This window comes from Lynx canadensis, chromosome C1 (assembly GCF_007474595.2).
Source record: "Lynx canadensis isolate LIC74 chromosome C1, mLynCan4.pri.v2, whole genome shotgun sequence".
In the NCBI taxonomy this organism is placed as follows: Eukaryota; Metazoa; Chordata; class Mammalia; order Carnivora; family Felidae; genus Lynx; species Lynx canadensis.
In genome coordinates this window covers 74,784,347-74,807,782 of record NC_044310.1, presented here as the reverse complement: position 1 = coordinate 74,807,782, position 23,436 = coordinate 74,784,347, and the positions used below count along the sequence as shown (strand labels likewise).

General features: G+C 37.3%; 1 long non-coding RNA gene across 2 annotated transcripts; it reads right to left on the bottom strand.

Annotated features, from left to right (window-relative positions):
• Positions 1-45: 45 nt before the first annotated feature.
• On the bottom strand, positions 46-21,213 carry LOC115520150. 2 transcript variants are annotated; one of them, XR_003970709.1, is made up of 5 exons: positions 19,352-21,213; positions 10,171-10,294; positions 9,227-9,349; positions 474-609; positions 46-78 (listed from the first exon to the last, which is right to left on the bottom strand). It is a non-coding gene; the product is annotated as an uncharacterized LOC115520150 (long non-coding RNA). The 2 variants fall into 2 exon arrangements; XR_003970707.1 differs by lacking the exon at positions 46-78 and having other exon boundaries at positions 118-609.
• Between the last annotated feature and the right edge of the window lie 2,223 nt (positions 21,214-23,436).

Sequence of the window (23,436 nt, the reverse complement as noted above, 5' to 3'; positions counted from 1 at the left end):
GGTGCTGAGCGCTCAGAGCCTGGAGCCTGCTTCGGATTCTGTGTCCTGCTCGCTCTCTGCCCCTCCCCCATTTGTGCTCTGTTTCTCTCAAAAATAAACATTAAAAAGAGAGAGAGAGGAAGAGGGAAAAAGTGACCACAGAGCTTTTCTTTTCCTCTGCACATTATCAGAACAATTCTCAAGCACTGTCTGTGATCTGCAACAGCGTGTGGCTGGCACAGCCACTATTGGAAATGATCAATGTTTTCAGACATCTGAGAAAGAAGGAAGATGACTGGAAGGCAAGGTACTTAAGAGGAAGAAAACAGAAGTGGCATTTTGTTGAATTTAAGATTCTGCCAAGAGGTAATTTGTTTCAAACGGACACAGGTGACGAAACCACAAAAGAACTGGGCCCAGTGCCTTTAGAGATATTGGAAAGCCTAGCTTGTTCTACATTGTTCCAAAAGGCAGGTCTAGGAGGGAGAACTCACCTGAAGCTCTCAGATGAAGACATGTCAGTCATGTTGAATACTTCACTGCAGGTTTTTAAGCAGAGATCTGGTTGCTCTGTCAGAGATTTCTCTGGCATGTTCTTACTCCCTCTGTTGGTTCCTTCTAGCTCTATGGCTATGAGACACCAGAAAACCAAATGATGGGCCCAGAACTTCAACCCCTCCCACACTGCGGTGGCAAAGAAATCTCACCTGCTATGCCATCAGCTTCTCTCACTGTCCTAATTTGTTAACATGAGGGTGATCTTTACACCCTGGAGCTGCTTCTGAGGTCTTCCAGAGAAGCCCCAGGCCTGCATGGTTTGATGTCCCTGCACTGACAGCGCAGAACCTATTTAAGATTCTCTATCTTTCTGCCCCTCACCTGTTCGCTCTCTCTCAAATAATAAAGTTACTAAATAATAAAAATAAAAACAAAATAAAATACAATAAAATAAGTTACTGAATACCCACCATGTCCAACATGCAGATAGAAGACAGTAATGACAAACTTAAGGTCACAGCTAAACTGTGGTGTCTGGGCCAGGGTCCAGGCCCCTATTGTGCATGAACTAGGCCCCCACTCCACTTCTGCTCTGGTCATCTTATGTGTTAAAGTCATACTGAAGACTATGTTTGAAATGGAAGGTTACAAATGAATAACTATAAGTCCCTCATTTAACAGATGAGGACACTGGGATGAAATGTTCACATGTCACTAGCGAGGTGAAACAACATGTCCAAGGCCACGCTACCAGCAGGCGGCAAAATGATGGCTCGTCCCGGTGCTCTTGCCTCCACCATGGGCTGATTTTGAAAATACTCCCTAGTCTCAAAGGACAGCATGAGTGTGGAAGTTCTCTAGATTAGGAGGGAATAAACTTAGAGAAGAGATGATGCTTGTGGGGTGCCAGAGGGACACCTGTGTTATGTTGGAGCCCAAGTTCCTTTGGACAAAGTAGCAGTTACTTTTTTTATTCTTTTGATAGCATAAAACTTGACTTTGAGGAGAGTTCTTTGAATCTCAAGTCTCCCTTTGAAATCAGCTGTTCACAGAAATAGAACAAACACTCCTAAAATTTGTATGGAACCACAAAAGACTCTGAATAACTTAAGCAATCTTAAGACAGAAGAACAGGGGTGCCTATGTGGCTCAGTCGGTTAAGCATCCGACTTCGGCTCAGGTCATGATCTCACGGTTTGTGGGTATGAGCCCGACATCAGGCTCCGTGCTGACAGCTCAGAGCCTGGAGCCTGCTTCAGATTCTGTGTCTCCCTCTCTCTCTGCCCCTCCCCTGTTCGTGCTCTCTCTCAAAAATAAAAATAAAAACATTTTAAAAAGATAATAAATAAATAAATAAATGGACAGAGGAACTGAATAGACATTTTTCTAAAGAAGATAAACAGATGGCCACCAGACACATGAAAAGATGCTCAGTATCACTCAGCAGGGAAATGCAAATTGAAACCACAATGAGCGACCTCATACCTGTCAGAATGGTGACTGTGGAAAAGGACAAGAAATAACCAGCATTGGCGAGGATGTGGAGAAAAGAGAACCTTCATGCAGAGTCGGTGCAACCACTATTGAAAACAGTACAGGGGTTCCTCAAAAAATTAAAAATAGGACTACTGTATAATCCAGCAATTCCATTTCTGAATATTTATCTAAAGAAAACAAAAACACTAACTTGAAAAGATACCTGCACCCCATGTTCCTTTCAGCACTATTTACGATAGCCAATCTATGGAAACAACTGAAGTGTCCATCGATGGATGAATGGATAAAGAAAAAAATACATACAATCACACACACACACACACACACACACAGAGGAATATTATTCAGCCATAAAAAGAAGGAAATCTTGCCATTTGTGATAACATGGATGGACCTTGAGAGCATTATGCTAAGTGAAATAAGTCAGACAAATCTCAATTTTATGAGAAATTTGGGAAAAAAAAACAAAACACCAAGCTCATAGATAGGACAGCTGGGGGTTGCAGTGGTGTGGGTGAGGGGTGGGTGAAATAGGTGAAGGTGGTCAAAAGGTACAGACTTGCAGTTATAAAATAAGTAAGTCATGGGGATATAATGTACAGAATGGTGACTATAGTCAATCCTACTGAATTGCATATATTTTTTAAATTTTTTAAAATATTTATTCATTTTTTTTGAGAGAGAGAGAGACAGCATGAGCAGGGGAGGGGCAGACAGAGAGGGAGACAAAAAATCTAAGCAGGCTCCAGGCTCTGAGCTGTCAGCACAGAGCGAGATGCGGGGCTTGAACTCACGAACCATGAGATCATGACCTGACCCGAAGTTGGACACTCAACCAACTGAGCTACCCAGGCACCCCCTGAATTGCATATTTGAAAGTTGCTAAGACAGGTATGTCTTCAAAGTTCTTATCACAAGAAAAAAACTTTTTGTAACTAAGTATGGTGACAGATGTTAATCAGACTTACTGTGGCAATCATTTTGCAATATATACAATGTTGAATCATTATATTGTACACCTGAAACCAATATAGTATTATATGTCAATTATACCTCAATAAAAAAAGAAAAAAATTGGCTGAATGTAACAAAAAGAGCTGATTTGTTTTGGGGGGATTATAAATTATGACTAAAATTTTATTTATTTTTAGATCAAATGGTAAAACACCAAACTGTTTAGATTTCTTCTCCCATTCAATGTAAGTTTCTCGAATAGAGGAAGTAGACTTTAGTTAAAAAGAGAAACTTCAGGGAAGCCTGGCTGACTCAGTCAGAAGAGCATGTGACTCTTGATCTGAGTGTCGTGAGTTAGAGCCCCATGTTGGGTGTAGAGATTATATAAACAAACAAACAAACAAAAAGAGAGAGAGAAAGTTCAAACTCTTACTATAAATATGGCTCTGAAAATATTTCAGATGGAAAAATGAGCTGGTTTGGTAAAAGCCCACCTTGTATTTTGTCTGAGTGATCTGAAATAAAGGTGGATTCGATTCTTTTCTTTTGATTGCCTTTAGCTTAAGACTGAAGAAACAGTTTAGAATTCTGAAAACAAAACAAAACAACAAAACTTGTGGCAGGTGACCAGGGGGAAATAAAGGCAACTTTTAGAATGATTTAAGCAAGTCTAAACCAATCTGTGGAGTATAGTATAATTATTAAAATATATAAATTTAGAGGCACCTGATTGACTCAGTCGGTCGAGTGTCTGATTCTTGGTTTCAGCTGAGGTCATGATCTCATGGTTTGTGGGTTCAGCCCCGCGTTGGGCTCTGTGCTGACGGTGTGGAGCCTGCTTAGGATTCTATCTTCTTCTATCTCTCAAAAACAAATAAAATAAACATTAAAAAAACATGTAAATTTAATCACTGAGAAAATATTTCAGGTAACATCCTGAAGAGAAATAGAATGAAAATTTTTGGACCAGATGAAGGGTTTGTAGGTCAATGGAGAAGCAGCATGTTAGAGGAATAGACATCAAACCAGGGGAAGAACCTCACTAAATCTCTTGGAGCCAAATTTCTCATTTGTAAGATGGAGCTGAACAAGATAGTAGTAATCACTAGTACTTTATGGCAACTAGTGTTGGTGGGCTTGTCCAACATTCAACCTCCTTCTAGAATGCTTTCTTGAACAGAAGGCTAGAAGTAAAAAAATTAAAAAATCCCCAAATCCCAGATTTATTTGAAGCTAAGATTTTAGATATGAATTAAGTTCTGACCAATCAGATGCACCCACATGATACTTGAATTCCAAAAGGAGTCAAGTGGGGGAAGACATGCGGCATCCATTTTGTTAGCAAATGCAGCTGCCAGATTCTCCAACAACTGCTAGATTGTGGCATGAGCAGCAACTCGTTCTTGGCCTTGCACCGGGGCTGTGGCTGTTAGTCCTAGTTCAGTCTGGCATCGGCTGCCTTGGTCCTCCCAATGATTCTCTTAGCCATTTAATAGCTGGAGCTAAATCCTTTCTGGAAGGGAGCTCTGTTTTCTGTGAGTAGTAGAAGTCGTGGGGGCAAGGCTGTTCAAGAATGTTATGGTCATGGAAGTTCCAGAGAAGCTTACTGAACAGGGACTATCACTAATTCCATTTTACAGATGAGAAACACTGAGGTACAGAGAATAACCTGCCCAGGACATACACTGTGATTCATTACTCTATATGGTTCCCCAACTAGATGATTCCAATGAGTTATTTCAAATCCAAAGTTCTAACTCTAAATTTTCTGGATCTTGGGATTGAACAGTGATATAAAATCATAAATCAATGACCGGAGGAAATTTGAGGTCCTAACATTCCCAGAAACAATTTCAGATTATGTCAGACATGAGATGGCTTCAACGTGATACCAGCATATGGTGGTCTTGGGGACGTAAGCTTTTCTTTTCATAGGTTGTGTGGCAGTTAGGCCCAGCACATAGAGCAGGCTCTCGGTGTCTCTTTATGTCTAGAGTAGGAGTGGACAAATGGGTTTGTGCGGTCACTGCAGGCAATCATTTTAAAGCAAAAGCCATTTTCTTTTTCCATGAAGAATTGGTCTTTTTAAAGTACCAATAAGTTCTTGGACCAGTGTGTTCACAGATGAACAAAGAGAAGATAAATGTTAATCCTTTTTGTTTTGTACAAAGGGATAATAAGTGAGCTCCAGTGTTTGACAGACTGGAAGTTTACGCTTACTTTCAGCTTTATAATCGTTCCCTTTTTTTTCCCCAAAAAGTATTTATTGAACAATCAGTTTCTCTAAGTATGTGTTATGTTTGCAATGGGTGTAGAGGTTCATTTGTGGGAATTTTTTCCTTTTGAATTTCTTTCTCCCCGTCCATTCATGCATTTGTTCACTTACTCATTGAGTATGGTGGGAATAAGAGCATGAATCTTGCTAGCAGATGAGGTCTGAGTCCTTGCTTTCCCAACCTACTGCGTGCTTTGTACACGTTATTTAACTCTCTTAAGCCTCTGGTTCCTTATTTCGAATATGAGAATACTGATAGTGCTTTTTCACAGGGTTGCTATGAAGATCCAGTATGATCACACAGATGCTTCATTTTAAAAATGAAGGTTATGGGGCGCCTGGGTGGCTCGGTCGGTTAAGCGTCCGACTTCGGCTCAGGTCATGATCTCACGGTCCGTGGGTTCGAGCCCCGCGTCGGGCTCTGTGCTGACAGCTCAGAGCCTGGAGCCTGTTTCAGATTCTGTGTGTCCCTCTCTCTGTGACTCTCCCCCATTCATGCTCTGTCTCTCTCTGTCTCAAAAATAAATAAACGTTAAAAAAAAATTAAAAAAAAATGAAGGTTATTCAGACTTCAAGATGTATTGCAAAGCTGCAGTCATCAAGACAGTATGGTACTGGCACAAAACCAGACACTCAAATCAATGGAACAGAATAGAGAACCCAGAATTGGACCCACAAACGTATGGCCAACTAATCTTTGACAAGGCAGGAAAGAATATCCAATGGAAAAAAGTCTCTTCAGCCAATGGTGCTGGGAAAACTGGACAGCAACATGCAGAAAATTGAACCTGGACCACTTTCTTACACCATGCACAAAAATAAACTCAAAACGGATGAAAGACCTAAATGTAAGAGAGGAAGCCATCAAAATCCTCAAGGAGAAAGCAGGCAAAAAACCTCTTTGACCTCAGTCGTGGCAACTTCTTAGCACGTTTCCGAAGGCAAGGGAAACAAAAGCAAATATGAACTATTGGGGCCTCATCAAAATAAAAAGCTCCTGAAGAGCAAAGGAAACAATCAGCAAAACTAAAAGGCAACCGACGGAATGGAAGAAGAAATTTGCAAATGACATATCAGATAAAGGGTTAGTATCCAAAAATCTATAAAGAACTTATCAAACTCAACACTCAAAAAACACATAATCCAGTGAAGAAATGCATGAATAGACACTTCTTCAAAGAAGACATCCAGATGGCCAACCGACACATGAAAAAAATGCTCAACATCACTCATCATCAGGGAAATACAAATTAAAACCACAATGAGATAGCACCTCACACCTGTCAGAATGGCTAACATGAACAACTCAGGCAACAACAGATGCTGGTGAGGATGTGGAGAAAGAGGATCTCTTTTGCACTGCTGGTGGGAATGCAAACTGGTGTAGCCACTCTGGAAAACAGCATGGAGGTTCCTCAAAAAATTAAAAATAGACCTACCCTACAACCCAGCAATTGCACTACTAGGTATTTCCCCAAGGGATACAGGTGTGCTGCATGAAGGGACACATGCACCCCAATGTTTATAGCAGTGCTATCAACAATAGCCAAAGTATGGAAAGAGCCCAAATGTCCATCAATGGTTGAATGGATAAAGAAGATGTGGTGTATGTGTATATGTGTGTGTGTGTGTGTGTGTGTGTGTGTGTGTGTGTGTAAAGTGGAGTATTAGTTGGCAATCAAAAAGAACAAAATCTTGCCATTTGCAACTATGTGGATGGAACTAGAAGGTATTATGCTATGCAAAATTAGTCAGAGAAAGACAAATATCATGTGACTTTACTCATATGAGGAATTTAAGATACAAAACAGATGAACATAAGGGAAGGGAAGCAAAAATAATATAAAAAAACAGGGACGGGGACAAAACATAAGATATTTAAATATAGAGAAAAAGCTGAGGGTTGCTGGGGCATTGTAGGTGGGAGGATGGGCTAAATGGGTAAGGGGCATTAAGGAAGACAGTTGATGGGATGAGCACTGAGTGTTGTACATAGGGGATGAATCACTGGAATTTACTCCTGAAAACATTGTTGCACTGTATGCTAACTTACTTGGATATAAATTAAAAAAAAAATAAAAAATTATTAAAAAAATAAAAATGAAGGTTATTACTTAATGAAGGATATATTAGTATTTATTGAACACCTACTGTGTCAGCCACAGTGCTGTGCACTTGGCATCTACTCTGAATAAAAGTTGCATATGGAGAAAAGAGATATATACCAAGGTAAATGCAATAAAGTATGAAGAATCTTTGCAGATTATGGTGGGGGCACAAATGACGATCTGATTAGTTCGATTTGGGGGGAGATGATTAGAAAAAGATTAATGTTTTCCTTTAGTAGGATCTGGAAGATGATTAGCATTTTAGGTCATTAGGTATAGTCCCATCTGTAAGAGAGAAGATGAGCATCATGAACGCTGGAGGCCCCAAACTGCACGGTTCCTGTGTGAATTATAAGCATTTTGGCAATCCTCATCACTGGCTCCTTGCTAGCCACATGTGAACACATTCCAATTACTTCTGTGTCCTAATCTCCTCAATCCATGGCATTTCTTGCCCTTTATAGTCAAACTTCTTAAAAGATTCCCTCCCATCCTCCTCGTAAAACACTGCAAGCTAATTTCAACCCTGGGCAAACCAGTAGAACAATTCTCATCATGGTCCCAATAATATCTGTATTGCTAAAGCAGGTAGAAACATCTTAGACCTCACCTTAACTGATTAATATTTGATATTATTGTCCACTTTCTCCTCTTTCAAACACTCTTTCCCTAGGCTTCCACGAGAGCACTTTAATCTTTTCATTGTCTTCCTACCTCCGGCAACTAACCACTTTCAAGTCTGTGTGGAGTGTTCCCATTCTACTCATGACTTTTGTCCTACTCAACCTTGGATGATACCATCTACTCCTGTGACTTCAGCTACCATCCAGTGACCCTCACATCTCCAACCCTGTTCTCTTTCTGTACTCTGGACTTGGACATCTCAGCATAGGTCATTATGAAACTGATTACAGAATACATATGAATTGTTTTATTTTTATCTGAGGCATTATTAGGTAACTAAACTAGACATAATTTCCAGTTTAAAACAGTCATGCCCACTCTGATTCAGACTGCTCTTTCTTTTACAGGCCTCACCTCAAAGGTCTTCAAGATGGAGTGTCATCCTCAGAGGACAACTTTTATTTATTTGAGAGAGCAGAGAGAGCAAGAAGTAGCACAGGGGTGGAAGAGAGGCAGAGGGGGAGAGGGAGAGAATTTTAAGCCGGTTCTGCGGTGTCAGTGCAGAGCTGGATACAGGGCTCGATCCCACAAAGATGAGATCATGACCTGAGCCAAAATCAAGAGTTGGACACTCAACTGACTGAGCCACCCGGGTGCCTCAGTTGCAACAAATGGCAACTTTTAAAAGGCTATGATTGGATATTCTTATTTTAGGGATAATAACATAATAGCATTTTTTCACCTTAAATAACCAAAGCAACATTAAATAATTCCAAAATATACACTTTATGATAGCACCAAACTCAAATACCTTCACCAAACTAAGAAATGCTTGACAACTATCCCTCAATCCCCCCCTTTAACTTACTTGGATTTTTCCCAGGTCAGACTTAAATCTATTTTTTTCTTTTCTTTTCTTTTTGTAATATGATATTGCAGATATTCAACAGCCTTTCTTTTTAATTTTTTTAATGTTTATTCATTTTTGAGAGAGACAGAACATGAGTGGGGGAGGGGCAGAGAGAGAGGGAGACACAGAATCTGAAGCAGGCTCCAGGCTCTGAACTGCAGCACAGAGCCCGATGTGGGGCTCAAACCCAAGATCCGGGGCTCGAACCCAAGACCCATGAGATCATTACCTGAGCTGAAGTCAGACACTTAACTGATGGCCTATCAGTTAAGGCCACTAAACCAAACCTATTTTGTTTTCATTATCATGATTTAATAGCAAGCAGTATATGACAACTAAATGCTGTGTAAAAGGATTCTATTTTAGTTGATCTAAAATTACCTTTTTCAGTTCCACATTTAACTCATTCATTCCACAAACAGTATACACCAACCAGTAGTATCTGGAAGTATTTTTGCATGCTGGGCATATAGTGTTGAACAAGGCAAGGCCTGTGCTCTCATTCTAGATGGAGAAATAAATAAATAGATAGATAAATAAATAAATAAATAAATAAATAAGAAAAAAATTGGATCACTCTAAGGACAAAGCAAAGAACTAAAATATGATAGTGACCGAATATATAGTTACTTAAAAAAAAATTTTTTTAACGTTTATTTATTTTTGAGACAGAGAGAGACAGAGCATGAAAGGGGGAGGGTCAGAGAGAGAGGGAGACACAGAATCTGAAACAGGCTCCAGGCTCTGAGCTGTCAGCACAGAGCCCGACGCGGGGCTGGAACTCACGGACCATGAGATCATGACCTGAGCCGAAGTCAGACGCTTAACCAACTGAGCCACCCAGGCGCCCCTATAGTTACTTTTAAATAGTTGATAGGAAAAGGACCCTTTGAGATGTTTTTAAAAACCTTTTATTATGAAAACTTTCAAACATATTCAAAACAGAATTTGTAAATTCTTTCTTCTGCTTCCCATGTATCCATTACCTAGCTTTGCCAATTAGTAACATTACTCAATGTTTTATCTACTCTGCCTCTTTTTTTCTTTTTTTGCTTGTTTTATCTACTCTGCCTCTTTTTTTCTTTTTTTTGCTAAAGTGTTTTTAAAGCAAATGACAGATATCTTATCATTCCATCCATAAAGAGTTCAGTATCTATTGATAGGGAATTTCAGAAAAGCACATAACCTTGTGGTGCCTGGCTGGCTCAGTTGGTGGAGCATGAAATTCTTGATCTTGGAGTCATGAGTTCAAGCCCCACATTGGGGTAGACTTTACTTAAACAAATGCACCCCAAAACCCATACATAACCACAAAATTATCATACCCAATTATCATGATATGCAGTCCATACTTATGGCTCCTCATTTGGTCTCAAAATTATCATTTTCCTTCCCAAATTAGGATCAAAGTTCATACATTGTTGCTAAGATCCACTATTTCAATAGGAGCTGAAAAAAGCCAATATTCTAATTCCAAATTTGTTTCATTTATTAGCTATGACTCTTCTATACAAAAAAAAAAAAAAAGAACTCTCCCCCTATCAACTATTTGTTTACCCTGAAATATAGAGTGGTATAGAAAAGACAGAATGGATGCTTGATTCTTTTATTTATGCATTTTCAGAGTAATAAATTAGAGTGATTATCAATCTGAAGAGGTGACATTTAAGCTGAAGCCTGAATGTGAAAATATAGCTATGCAAGAATTAGGAGAAATAGCATTTCAGGAACAGAGAACAGTTAGTGAAAAGGCCTTAAGGTAGAAAAGATCTTAGTATGTTTACAGGCTAGAAAGGAATTCGTTTTGGCATGAGGGGAGTGATATGGCCAAAATTAAATGAGGTAAGATTGAGAGTTAGTTTGGACCACATTGTGCCTTGTGAGCCAGGGTAAAGGGTGGACATTTTATAATGAAAGAATTGAGACACCAATTTGGAGGATCTGGAGGGTTTGCATGTTTAAAAGAGAGCTCTGTCTGCTATAAGGGGCAACAGACTTTAGGTAGACAAAGGTGAAAGCTGGGAGACAAGATGTTAAAAAGAAGCCAATGGGCAGGATGGTAACAGCTTGAACTGGAGTGATAATAGAGCAAAGGTGGGAAGGGGGAGTCAACACTGTGTTAACCATCTTAAATTTGATCTGTCGCTAGGCCATCCATGTGTAAATGTGGAAAGGTCACACAGGCAATTGGCTATGTCCTTAAGTTTCCTGGAAGAGTTGGGACTGGAAATATGATTTCAGAGTTAGTGACATATGAATTGTACTTCGAATCCTGGGGTAGAGAATTGTATCAACAAAAAAGGGGAGGATCTTAGAACAGAGCCTGGGGGGTTACATGAGCATCTAGAAACCAGAAGAATGTACAGTAGTTATGCACAGAAGACACAGATACTGCACCTAGTATATCTTCCCCTCCTTAGAAACAGAACACATACATATGTGCACCAGTTAAAATGTATGTGTCAGTCATTCTTGCAGCTAATTTTAGGTAAATGGAACAAGAGTGCAAGTGATGTAAACAACTTGAGTCATCCCAGTAAGGAAAAGGGTGTGCTCCCCTTCCTTTTCCCCTCCTTCTAGTGACTATAATGCAAATGTGCTGTGAACCATCTTGGACCACGAAGACTAGGGAACCTAGAAATGGCAGAGCAGTAAGCTAAAAGGAGTCCGAGTCACAAGGATAACCTTGTGATAAATGCAGCCACACCAGCCTCTCCTTTATTCAAGTCATTGCTCTTTTGCATCTCTGTTACACGCAGCAACAGAGTATTCTAACTAACTCTATTCTAACTCAGAGTCCAATCATTCTGTGAGCTGATAAATATCTCTGAACCAGCAAAGCTGAGGACCACACTATGAATCTCTGTTAACTTCATAATATGCCAATACTCACAATACTGAATGGCTTAATTTGCTACCTATCCTAATTAGACTATGACAAACTCAAGGGAGTAGTTAGGTAAAGAAAGAGCGGGTACCAAGGAGACATCAAGGGTCCCTTAGAAATTGGATTGCAATTTATTTACTTTATCCTAAAGAGCCCTGGACTTGATGAGTTCAGGATTCCAGATGAGCAATAAAGCCACAACTCTCTCTTACACTATTTAGATTGCTAGAAATCTCTAGAAGTCTATAAGTCGTTTACAAGCAGTTTGGTGGTCAGAGAATAATTAATGTGATTATTTTTTTAAATATAATTTCAAATTTATAAAAGGTAAAAGTGGTTATTTCCATAGAAATCCAATTCTTTTGTTAATTCTTAAATATGCACCCTAGCACAGATTGCCTTAGATAAGGCAATAAGGTATTTTCATGTCATTTGCATATTAGTTTTGGTTCGTTTGCATTTTTTCATTATTTTTATTGTGTTGCATTATGTCCACATTTCACAAGAAATAAACCAAAGACTCAAAAGTGCTCATCGAAATGTAAAAGTACAAGGAGGCAAATACTACAAGTCAACATAATGCTGTAAATGTCAAAACATTGAACTGGATTCCACTGAGAATCTAAAATGTGAATCTGTACATTAGGACAAGTAAATTTGCATGTGTGATGATTTTGCATAAACAACTAAAAAAAAAAACAGAAATTAGCAACTATGTTGACAATCACCTGAAGACTGGATTTTTTTTAAGATCATTGATCTATCCACCTTGTTCTCATTGGCATGAGACATTTAAATTTTCATATATTTTTCAAATAAAATATAGTGATCCCTTTGTTGACAGTTTAAAAACTGCCCTATTAGGCCTGGAACCAAGGTGGTGATCTTGATATTTTGGACTTCTGGTTTTCTGCTTATGCGTGTTCATGATCAGGAAATACACAATGCTGACTATTTGAAGGGAGAAGGGCTATTTTTATAAATTACTCTACATTATTAATATTACTATAAAATACCACGCAGGTATTTAATTTATACAAATGTAACTATACCTACTTGGCATGCATACACACACAAGAAAGATAACTTAAATTTTAAAACTAATTTTGCCTCTAAGTATGTCCTCCCTCCCTCCCTCTCTTCCTCCCTTATTTCACCTCTTCATGATTCTATCTTTCAGAGAGAGCATAAGAAGCCATTTTTACGGTCCTTTGGCTGGTCTCAATTTTGCATGCTTTTCATAATAAGTACATCTCACTGTGCTACGTGATTCTAGTACTTAAAGATTTGAGATATATCTATATGTATCTATATCTATATATCAATAAATACATGCACACACACATTTTTTTGGTGGGCCAGTGTACAAGAAAGTTCCTAAATGTAACCCCATCACTTAAACCTACACATGAAACACAGCAATGTGCTCCAAAGATGGAGGACACTTGACTCCTTTGACATAGACAGTATGTGTCTCTAGTGTATAAAGAAATAGGGCTACAACAACATCAACAAGCATCAAAATTAGAACAAGAAAACATCAGACAAGAAATAAAAAAGGCATCCAAGTTGGAAAGATACAAGTAAAATTGTTATTTGCAGATAATGTGATCTTATATAAAGAAAATGCCAAAGAGTCAACCAAAAAACTGTCAGAACTAATCAATGAACTCAGTAAGGTTGCAAGATATAAAATCAACATACAGAAATCAGCTGTATTTCTATTCACTAACAATGAGAGATCTGAAATAAAAAAACATCCCATTCACAATAGCATCAAAAAACAATAAAATATTTAGGCATAAATTTAACAAAGGAGGTAAAAGATATTTGCAACGAAAACTACAAGATTTTCATGAAAGAAATTGAGGAAGACACATACAAAAGGAAAGATATCCTATGTTCATGGATTGAAAGAATTACTCTTGTTAAAATGTCCACATTACCTAAAGCCATCTATAGATTCAATGCAATCCCTATCAATTTCCAATGGAATATTTCACAGAAATAGAAATACCAATCCTAAAATCTATATGGAACCACAAGACTCCAAAAAGCCAAAGTCTTCTTGAGAAAGAACAAAACCAGAGGTGTCACACTTCCTCATCTCAAACTATAGTTGACCCTTGAACTCAAGCAGGGTTAAGGGTGCTGACCCCTGCGCTCCACACATAACTTTTGGCTTCCCCAAAAGTTATTAATTGCTAATAACCTGTTGACTGGAAGCCTTACTGATAGCATAAACAGTTGATTAACACCTATTTTGAATGGTGTGTTATGTACTGAATTCTTACAATAAAATAAGCTAAACAAAATGTTAAGAAAATAATAAGAGAAAATACATGTATAGTACTATTCTGTGTTTATTAAAAAAAACCTCCGCATATTAAGTGGACCCACATAGTTCAAATAGGCATTGTTCAAGGGTCAACTGTATACACCTTCAAAGCTTTAGTGAATAAAATAGTATGGTACTACCATTAAACAAACAAACAAACAAGCAAAAAAACAACACAAAGACCAATGGAACAGAATGGAGAGCCCAGAAGTAAATCTCTGCGCTTGCAGTCAACCAATATTTGACAAAAAAGCCAAGAACAGTCAACAGGGACAGGCTCTTCAATAAATGGCACTAGGAAAACTGGACAATCACATGCAGAAAAGTGAACCTAGACCCTTATCCTGTATCTCTCGCAAACATTAACCTGAAATGGATTAAAGACTTAATATCTGATACTGTAAAACTTCTAGAAGAAAATGTAAGGAAAAGCTCCTTGACATTGGTCTCTGGGAATTATTTTTTTAGATGTGACACCAAAGCACAAGCAATAAAAGCCAAAATCAACAATCAAACTAAAAATTCCAGCACAGCAAAATAAATAGGTAGCTTACAGAACGGGAGAAAATATTTGCAAACCATATTATTAGTTATATTTGTATATAAACCATATATTCGATTAAAAAATGGGCAGAGTAGGGCGTCTGGGTGGCTCAGTTGGCTAAGCGTCCAACTCTTGGTTTCGGCTCAGGTCACGGTCTCATGGTTGGTGAGATTGAGCTCTGCATCAGGCTCTGCACAGCCAATTTGGAGCCTGCTGGGGATTCTCTTTTTCTGCCCTTCCCCTGCTTGTGCTCTTTCTCTCAAAATACATAAACTTAAAAAAATTGGCAGAGTAACCAAATAGACATGTATATCAAAACAATGAGATATCACAATCCCTATCAAAAAAACACCAGCATTCTTCACAGAGCTAGAACAAACAATCCTAAAATTTCTATGGAACCACAAAAGACCCCAAAGAGCCATGCAATCTTGAAAAAGAAAACCAAAGCTGGAGGCATCACAATCCTGGACTTCAAGATGTATTACAAAGCTGTAATCATCAAGACAGTATGGTACTGGCCCAAAACCAGATGCTCAAATCAATGGAACAGAATAGAGAACCCAGAATTGGACCCACAAACGTATGGCCAACTATTCTTTGACAAAGCAGGAAAGAATATCCAATGGAATAAAGACAGTCTCTTCAGCCAATGGTGCTGGGAAAACTGGACAGCAACATGCAGAAAACTGAACCTGGACCACTTTCTTACACCATGCACAAAAATAAACTCAAAATGGATGAAAGACCTAAATGTAGGACATGAAGCCATCAAAATCCTCGAGGAGAAAGCAGGTAAAAACCTCTTTGATCTTGGCTGCAGCAACTTCTTACTCAACACGTCTCTGGAGGCAAGGGAAACAAAAGCAAAAATGAACTACTGGGACCTCATCAAAATAAAAAGCTTCTGCCCAGCAAAGGAAACAATCAGCAAAACTACAAGGAAACTGACGGAATGGAAGAAGAAATTTGCAAATGACATATCAGATAAAGGATTAGTATCCAAAATCTATGAAGAACTTATCAAACTCAACACCCAAAAAACACATAATCCAGTGAAGGAATGGGCAAAAGACATGAAAAGACACTTCTCCAAAGAAGACATCCAGATGGCCAACCAACACATGAAAAAATGCTCAACATCACTCATCATCAGGGAAATACAAATGAAAACCACAATGAGATACCACCTCACACCTGTCAGAATGGCTAACATTGATTGACAATTCAGGCAACAACAGATGCTGGTGAGGATGTGGAGAAAGAGGATCTCTTTTGCACTGCTGGTGGGAATGCAAACTGGTGTAGCCACTCTGGAAAACAGCATGGAGGTTCCTCAAAAAATTAAAAATAGACCTACCCTACAACCCAGCAATTGCACTACTAGGTATTTCCCCAAGGGATACAGGTGTGCTGCATGAAGGGACACATGCACCCCAATGTTTATAGCAGTGCTATCAACAATAGCCAAAGTATGGAAAGAGCCCAAATGTCCATCGATGGATGAGTGGATAAAGAAGATGTGGCATGCATATATATATATATATATATCCATATCCAGTGGAGTATTAGTTGGCAATCAAAAAGAACGAAATCTTGCCATTTGCAACTACATGGATGGAACTAGAGGGTATTATGCTAAGCAAAATTAGTCAGAGAAAGACAAACATCATATAACTTCACTCATATGAGGACTTTGAGAGATAAAACACATGAACATAAGGGAAGGGAAGCAAAAATAATATAAAAACAGGGAGAACAAAACATAAGAGACAAATACAGAGAACAAACATAGGGTTGCTGGAGGGGTTGTGTGTGGTCTAAATGGGTAAGGGGAATCTACTCCTGAAATCATTGTTGCACTGTATGCTAACTTACTTGGATGTGAATTAAAAAATAAATAACTTATGAAACAAAAACAAAAACAAAAAAACCAATGAAATACCACCTCACACTTATTATAATGAATAGCTCTTACCAAGACAAGAGATAACAAGTGTTGGCAAGGATGTGGAGAAAAGGGAGCCCTTATGCACTGTTGGTGGAGATGTAAATTTGTTCAGCCATTATGGGACAGTGTGGAAGTTCCTCAAAAAATTAAAACTAGAACTACCATAAAATCCAACAATTCCATTCCTGGGTACTGTTAAAAAGAAAAACACAGGCGTCAAATGGAGATTCTTATGCTATGCTGTATCACCAAACTGGAGCTTAGTACCTATACTAATTGCAGTTTCAACCTTTCTCAGAAATGTAGTCTTAATCAATCAGTCAGGAATTTTCTGGTCAGCACCAATAAGTTGATATGTCATTGGGGCCCTCTCCCTCTCTCGAAGGAAGATGAGGTAATCCACCTAATAAAGACCCAACTATCCTCAAAGGGAGATGACCACACCCATCTTTTCTCTTTACGACTTTATCCTGCCTTTAAAAGCCTCTCCTTTTCTGCAGCCCTTCATTGCTCACCTGTACTTCGTAGAGAGAATGCTGCTTGATTCATGAATAAAGCCAGTTAGCTCTTTAAAATTTCTTTGGATTTTCATCACTTAAGTTTATATCCAATGGAAATGAAAATAGGATATCAAAGAGATATATATATGCACTCCCTTGTTTATTGCAGCATTACTCACAATGGTCAAGATATGAAAACAATTAAAAAAAAATTTTTTAATGTTTACTTATTTTTGAGAGAGAGAGAGAGAGAGAGAATGAATGAGCAGGGGAGGGGCAGAGAGAGAGGGAGACACAGAATCTGAAGCAGGCTCCAGGCTCTGCCCCAACATGGGGCTCGAACTCATGAACTGTGAGATTGTGACCTGAGCCGAAGTCGGGCGCTCAACCGACTTGAGCCACCCAGACACCCCAATATGAAAACAATCTTAAGTGTCCATCAATGGATGAATAAAGATGTGGTATGTGTGTATGTGGATGTGGATACATACACATACACATATATATGGACATATTATTCAGCCATAAGAAGGAAATCCTGCCATTTGGAACAACATGGATGGCCCTTAAAGGTATTTGTTAAGTGAGAGGTATATGCTAGTGGTACAGTGGTAATTATATTACAATACGTAAATGTATCAAATCAACATATTGTACACTTTAAATTTACATAATGTTACATGTCAATTATGTCTCAATAAAAATAAATTAAAAAAAAAGGGAAAATGTCAAGCCATGCTAACAAACAATCCAGTATCTCATAATGTGATGAGCTGTTATAAGACTTTAATGAAGGTAAAAAATATATTAAACTTGTGGTTAGAAGACACAAATGGCAAATGTGTGCCTACAGTTGGTTACACATTGTGAGAAAATGAACTTTTCAAACTTCCTACATCCAGTCACAATTGGCTGTACTATTATAAGTTAAATAATTTTCAAGGAAAATTGATTACATGTAATTCTTTACTTAATTTTTAAGTGTTTCTTGCATAAGATTACACTATTTGTGAACTACTTCAAATGCTGAATTAAGGAAGTGTTACTGTGTATTTCCTTTGGCTTCTTTTGACACCGACTGCTTCACAAAAGTAGTAGTGTGTTTTTAGAGTTTACAATTACAGGGGTGCCTGGGTGGCTCAGTCGGTTAGGCATCCAGCTTTGGCTCAAGTCATGATCTCACAGATCTAGGGTTCAAGCCCCGCGTCGGACTCTGTACTGAAAGCTCAGGGCCTGGAGCCTGCTTCAGATTTGGTGTCTCGCTCTCTCTGCCCCTTCCTGCTTACACTCTGTTTCTCTCAAGAATAAGTAAACATTAAAAAAAAAAACCAACAAAAAAAAAACCTCTAGAGTTTATAATTACATAAAAACATGGGTACATTAGTCTGATTATATTCCCTTTAAGATTTTAACTCTCTTACTGACTTTAGTAGGAATAACATGTGACTGTTTTCCAAGCAGATCACATATAATGGATAGGGAATAAGGAAAGTTTTGTTTATTTCCTAGACTTTCCCTTAGTATGTAAATAGCTTTGCCTCCTATTATCCATTACCCAATCTGAAATCCACATTCTTGTCATTTTTATTACTTTTGCAACAGAGCTGCTACAAGGAAACAATATGTAATTGATAACATAAATGTTATAATTATGAAATTGTTTGGATTGTAGATACATCAAAGTGATTTAAAAATTTCTTTATCTTTTAAAATTCATGACACTTGTTTTATAGCTAGACCAGAAGCATCAGTAGTACCTGGAAACTTACTAGAAATGTAAATTCTCAGCACCACGCCCCCTACTCCATACCTACCGAAGCAGAAAATAGGCAGTGAGACCCATGTACAAGTCCTTCAAGTGATCCTGATACATTGTGAAGTTTGAGAACCACCAGACTAAGGAAATTCAGTACTGGTTCACTTCATGGTAGCGAGAGGAGTTAGCATGGTTGTTTGCACTCCAGAGATGGATTGCACAGAGGTTCGGTGGGGGTTTTAACAGGTTTGTACAAAGAAGCAAGAGAGAAACAGGATGCTGAGGATATATGTGATTATGATGGATATGGGAATTTAAGCTGGAAAAGAAGAAAAGGGAGGACTTATAGGGGAAAGAGGTAGTTATTAACATATTGAAGACTGACCAAGCTGAAGACCTAAAATACCAACAATTTCTACCTATCAACATATTCCACTAATACCATATTCTTTTGCCTCCGCATCAGAGAATCACTATCTTAATTTTTGTTTAACATTCCCTTGCTTAAAAATGAAAAAAAAAATTATCACCTTTGTGTTTGGTTTGGCTTAAACTTTTAAAAATGAGATCATGCTGCATATAGTCTTCTTTGATTAGCTTCTTTCATATATTTTGTTCTTTTGTACTGTTCTCCACAGCTGCAGTTGATTTTCATGGCTGTATAATATTTCGTGGTATAAGTATACATTGCTTATTATAAAATATAAAATATTTTATTAAACCATTCTCTTCCATTGATGAACATTTGGGTTGTTTCCAGTTTTTGGTATTACAAACAGTGCTATGAACATTCTTGTTCATGGACCCTTGGTACATATGAATAAAGAATTTCTTCAGGATACACTACTTAGGTGGAATTGCTAGGTACCAACGTAGGCAGATGCCCAACTTTACAAGATAACACCAAATTATTTTTCACAAGTGGTTGTATTTCTCTATACTCCTCACAGTAATTTATTGGCATCTCATTGTCCCACTCCATCTCCACCACTCAATAAGGTCAAAATTTAAAATTTTTATCAATTGAATGTGTTCAAATTATATCTCAAAGTCTTGATTTGCAGTTTCTGATTACTGTTTAGAGTGGGCATGTTCATTGTCCATGTGAAATGTCTGTTCATATATTTTGAACTTTTTGACTGTTTCCTTCCTGAGCTCTAGGAATTTTTAATGTGGTGGCTATTATTCTTTCTCTGTTCCATGTGATGTAAATAGGCTTCCACTTTGTGCCCGGTCTTTTCACTTTGATGTCTTTTGATAAAAAGTTCCTAACTTTCTGATTGTTAAACTTGTCAATTTTTCTTACATTTTTGTGTTTTCCTATACACATATTTTCAGTGTTTTAAAGTTTTACTTCTGACATTTATGTTTTACTTCATTTGAAATATTTGTGTCCACTATGAGAAAGAAATTGAGTTTCTTTTTTCATTTCCACATGGGCACACAATTTTCCTACTTCTACTGAGAAAACATGTTTTCTTTCTCCACTGAATTATTATGTTGTTCTTTCTGTAAATTAAAATTTCAGTATATTTAAGTCTGTTTCTTGGCTCTTTTATTGTTCCATTTGTAATATGTACCAGTACCTCAGTAAATGCTACACCTTTATAATTCTTGTTATCTTGTAGGGCAAATTCCCTCTCCTCTTTGTTCTTCAGGAATTTCTCTATCCTTTACTTTTTGCTCTTCTACATAAATTTTAGAATGAGCTTATGAAGTTCCACAAAAAAATTGTTGGGATTCTAACCAGAGTTGCATTAAATCTGCAGAGGATTTTTGAGAACTGACATCACTTCAAAAGATATGTCTATATTTACTTAGGTCTTCTTTAATGTCTCTGAGTTTTGTTTTTTTAGTCTATGTTTTTTTTTTTTATTGAGGTATACTTTACATACAGCAAATGAAACAGATCTTAAGTACACTACATTTAACATAATTACAGATTTACTTGGGTTTAAATTTACCATCTTTCTTTGAAAAACTATTTTTTTACAGGTCTTGCACATCTTTTGTGCAAGATAACTTGGTTTTGTTGCTATCATAAAAGTTGTGCTTTAAAAATATTATGTATTCCAGTTGTTTGATGATGGTGCATATGTCACTTGACTTACAACAAGCATCTTGGGTAAACTATGATTGCTACTAAATTGTAGTCTTTTGAGTTCTTCAGATAGACAATCATCATCTGCAAGTAAGCATTTTGTTTCCTTCTTTAATCCCTATCCATGTAGAAAAGTAGCGATGACAGGCATCTTAGTCCTAGTCCTCAATTCTTAAGGGGATACTTTCAATGTTTCCTCATATGAGATGATGGCATTGAGTCTATTTTTGTTGTCTTTTTAAAGTTTATTTTATTTATTTTGAGAGTCAGCGAGTGCAAGAGGGGCAGAGAGAGAGGGAGACAGAGAGAATGCCAAGCAGGCTCTGCACTGTCAGTACAGAGCCTGATGTGGGGCTTGATCTCATGAACTGTGAGATCATGACCTAAGCCAAAATCAAGAGTTGGATGCTTAACTGACTGAGCCACCCAGGTGCCCCAGTTGTTGTTTTAATACAGATATCTTTGTCAATTTAAGGATCCCCTGACCCCTTTCAAATCAGAAAAGTGACCAGCTTTTTCTAAATATATTACTTTTTCCCCTTTAATATGGTAAATGATAATCAGAGATTTTCTAATATTAAGCCATCCTTTCATTACTAGCATAAGCCCAATTTATTGTGCCCTTTTTATACATTTGGTAATATTTTGTTTAGTATCCTTTATCAGTATTCATGAGTGAAATTTGCCAGTAACATACTCTCTTTGTATATTTTGTTTTCTAGATTATATTGACCTCACAGAATGAGTTAGGAACTATAACTTTTTCACATTATTTAAAAAAACTTTCTATGTGGTCAAAATAATCTCCTTGAAAGTTTGGGAGAGTTCACTTGTAAAACACTTTGGACCTATTTTTTTTGTGTGTGTGGACTTTTAATTTCTGCTTTTAAGTGATTAATGTTAGAGCGACATTATTCACACTAGCTTAAGCTAATATTTTTAGAGTTTTCAGATTTTCACTATTTTTTCATGTTTATTTGCATATGTTAATAACATCTTTTAAAAAAATCTTTGCTTGTATTTGTATTTTCCATTTATAAATAGCATTTATATCTACTTTCATTTTTCATAGCTATATCTATTAGCATTTTCAAGGAATAAGCTTTTGGCTTATTTCTATTTTACTGTTTTTTCTATTGTTTACTTTCAGTTATTCTGTTGTCCTTTTTCTGATTTCTGAAGCTAAGCAATTTGATCAGTTTTTTAAAACGTTCCTTTAAAAAAATTTTTTTTTTAATGTTTATTTTTTGAGAAAGAGAGAGTGAGTGGGGGAGGTGCAGAGAGGCCGACAGAATTTGAAGCAGGACCCATCCAGGCTCTGAGCCGTCAGCACAGTCTGTTGCGGGGCTCGAACACAAGAACCACATGATGATGACCTGAGCCAAAGTCAGATGCTTAACCAACTTAGCCACCCAGGCGCCCCTAACCCTCCTTTCTTAAATAGGCACTTAGTTTGCAAATTTCCCTGGAAGAATCACTTTTGCTGCATTTAATTACGATTCTTTCTGTGAGCCAATAAAGGGTATTTAATATTGGTTTTCAAATCTATTTATCTATTAAAAATCTACGTGTTCCAACCAATTAGAAAATATAATTGGTGTAACTATACTTTGTACCAATTAGAAAATATAATTGGTGTAACTATATTTTGTTATTTTCTACAATTTTTTTTTATGGCTCAATTTTTATAAATGTTCCATGTAATCTGGAAAATAATGTGGAATCTCTTAATTGCTGGATGCAGAATTCTATATACATTCAGTGGGGATCAAGCTTATTGTTCTATTCATTCTCTCTTGATTGTAAAAAGTCTATTTTCCAATAATGAAAGTTGTAATCTTCCAACCTGATGGGGATAAATATTTTGTAGTAGCTCTAACAATTTTTGCTTTATGTAGAGATTACTTTATTAAATACACACACATGATTAGTATATCTTTTTGATGAATTGAATCTTTTATCATTATGTAGAAACACTCTATTCTTGGTGATACTTATTTTTTCATGATGGGTCTAAAATCTGTTTTGATATTAAGTAGAGCTACCATAGCTTCACTTTGTTTTTGCATTGAATATTTTTACTCATACTCTTACTTTCAACTTCCCTTATATTTTAGACGTATCTTTTTGCTAATATTATAAAGCCAAGGTTTCATTTTAAGAATCGATTACTTTGGGGGGGACCTGGGTAGCTTAGTTGGTTAAGTGTCTAATTCTTGGTTTTAGCTCAGGTCATGATCTCACAGTTGGCGAGCTTTTGAGTTCTGTGTCAGGCTGTGCGCTGACAGCAAGGGGCCTGCTTGGGATCCTCTTTCTCCCCCTATCTCTCTGCCCCTCCCCCGCATGTACACACACACACACACACACACACACACACACACACACACACTCAAAATAAATAAAACTTAAAATGAAATTTGTTTTTAAATAGTAAGTTTGTTCCATTTATTGTGATTATTGGTATATTTGAAATTATTTTTACAATCCTCTCTCTTGGTTTGAATGTTATATGCA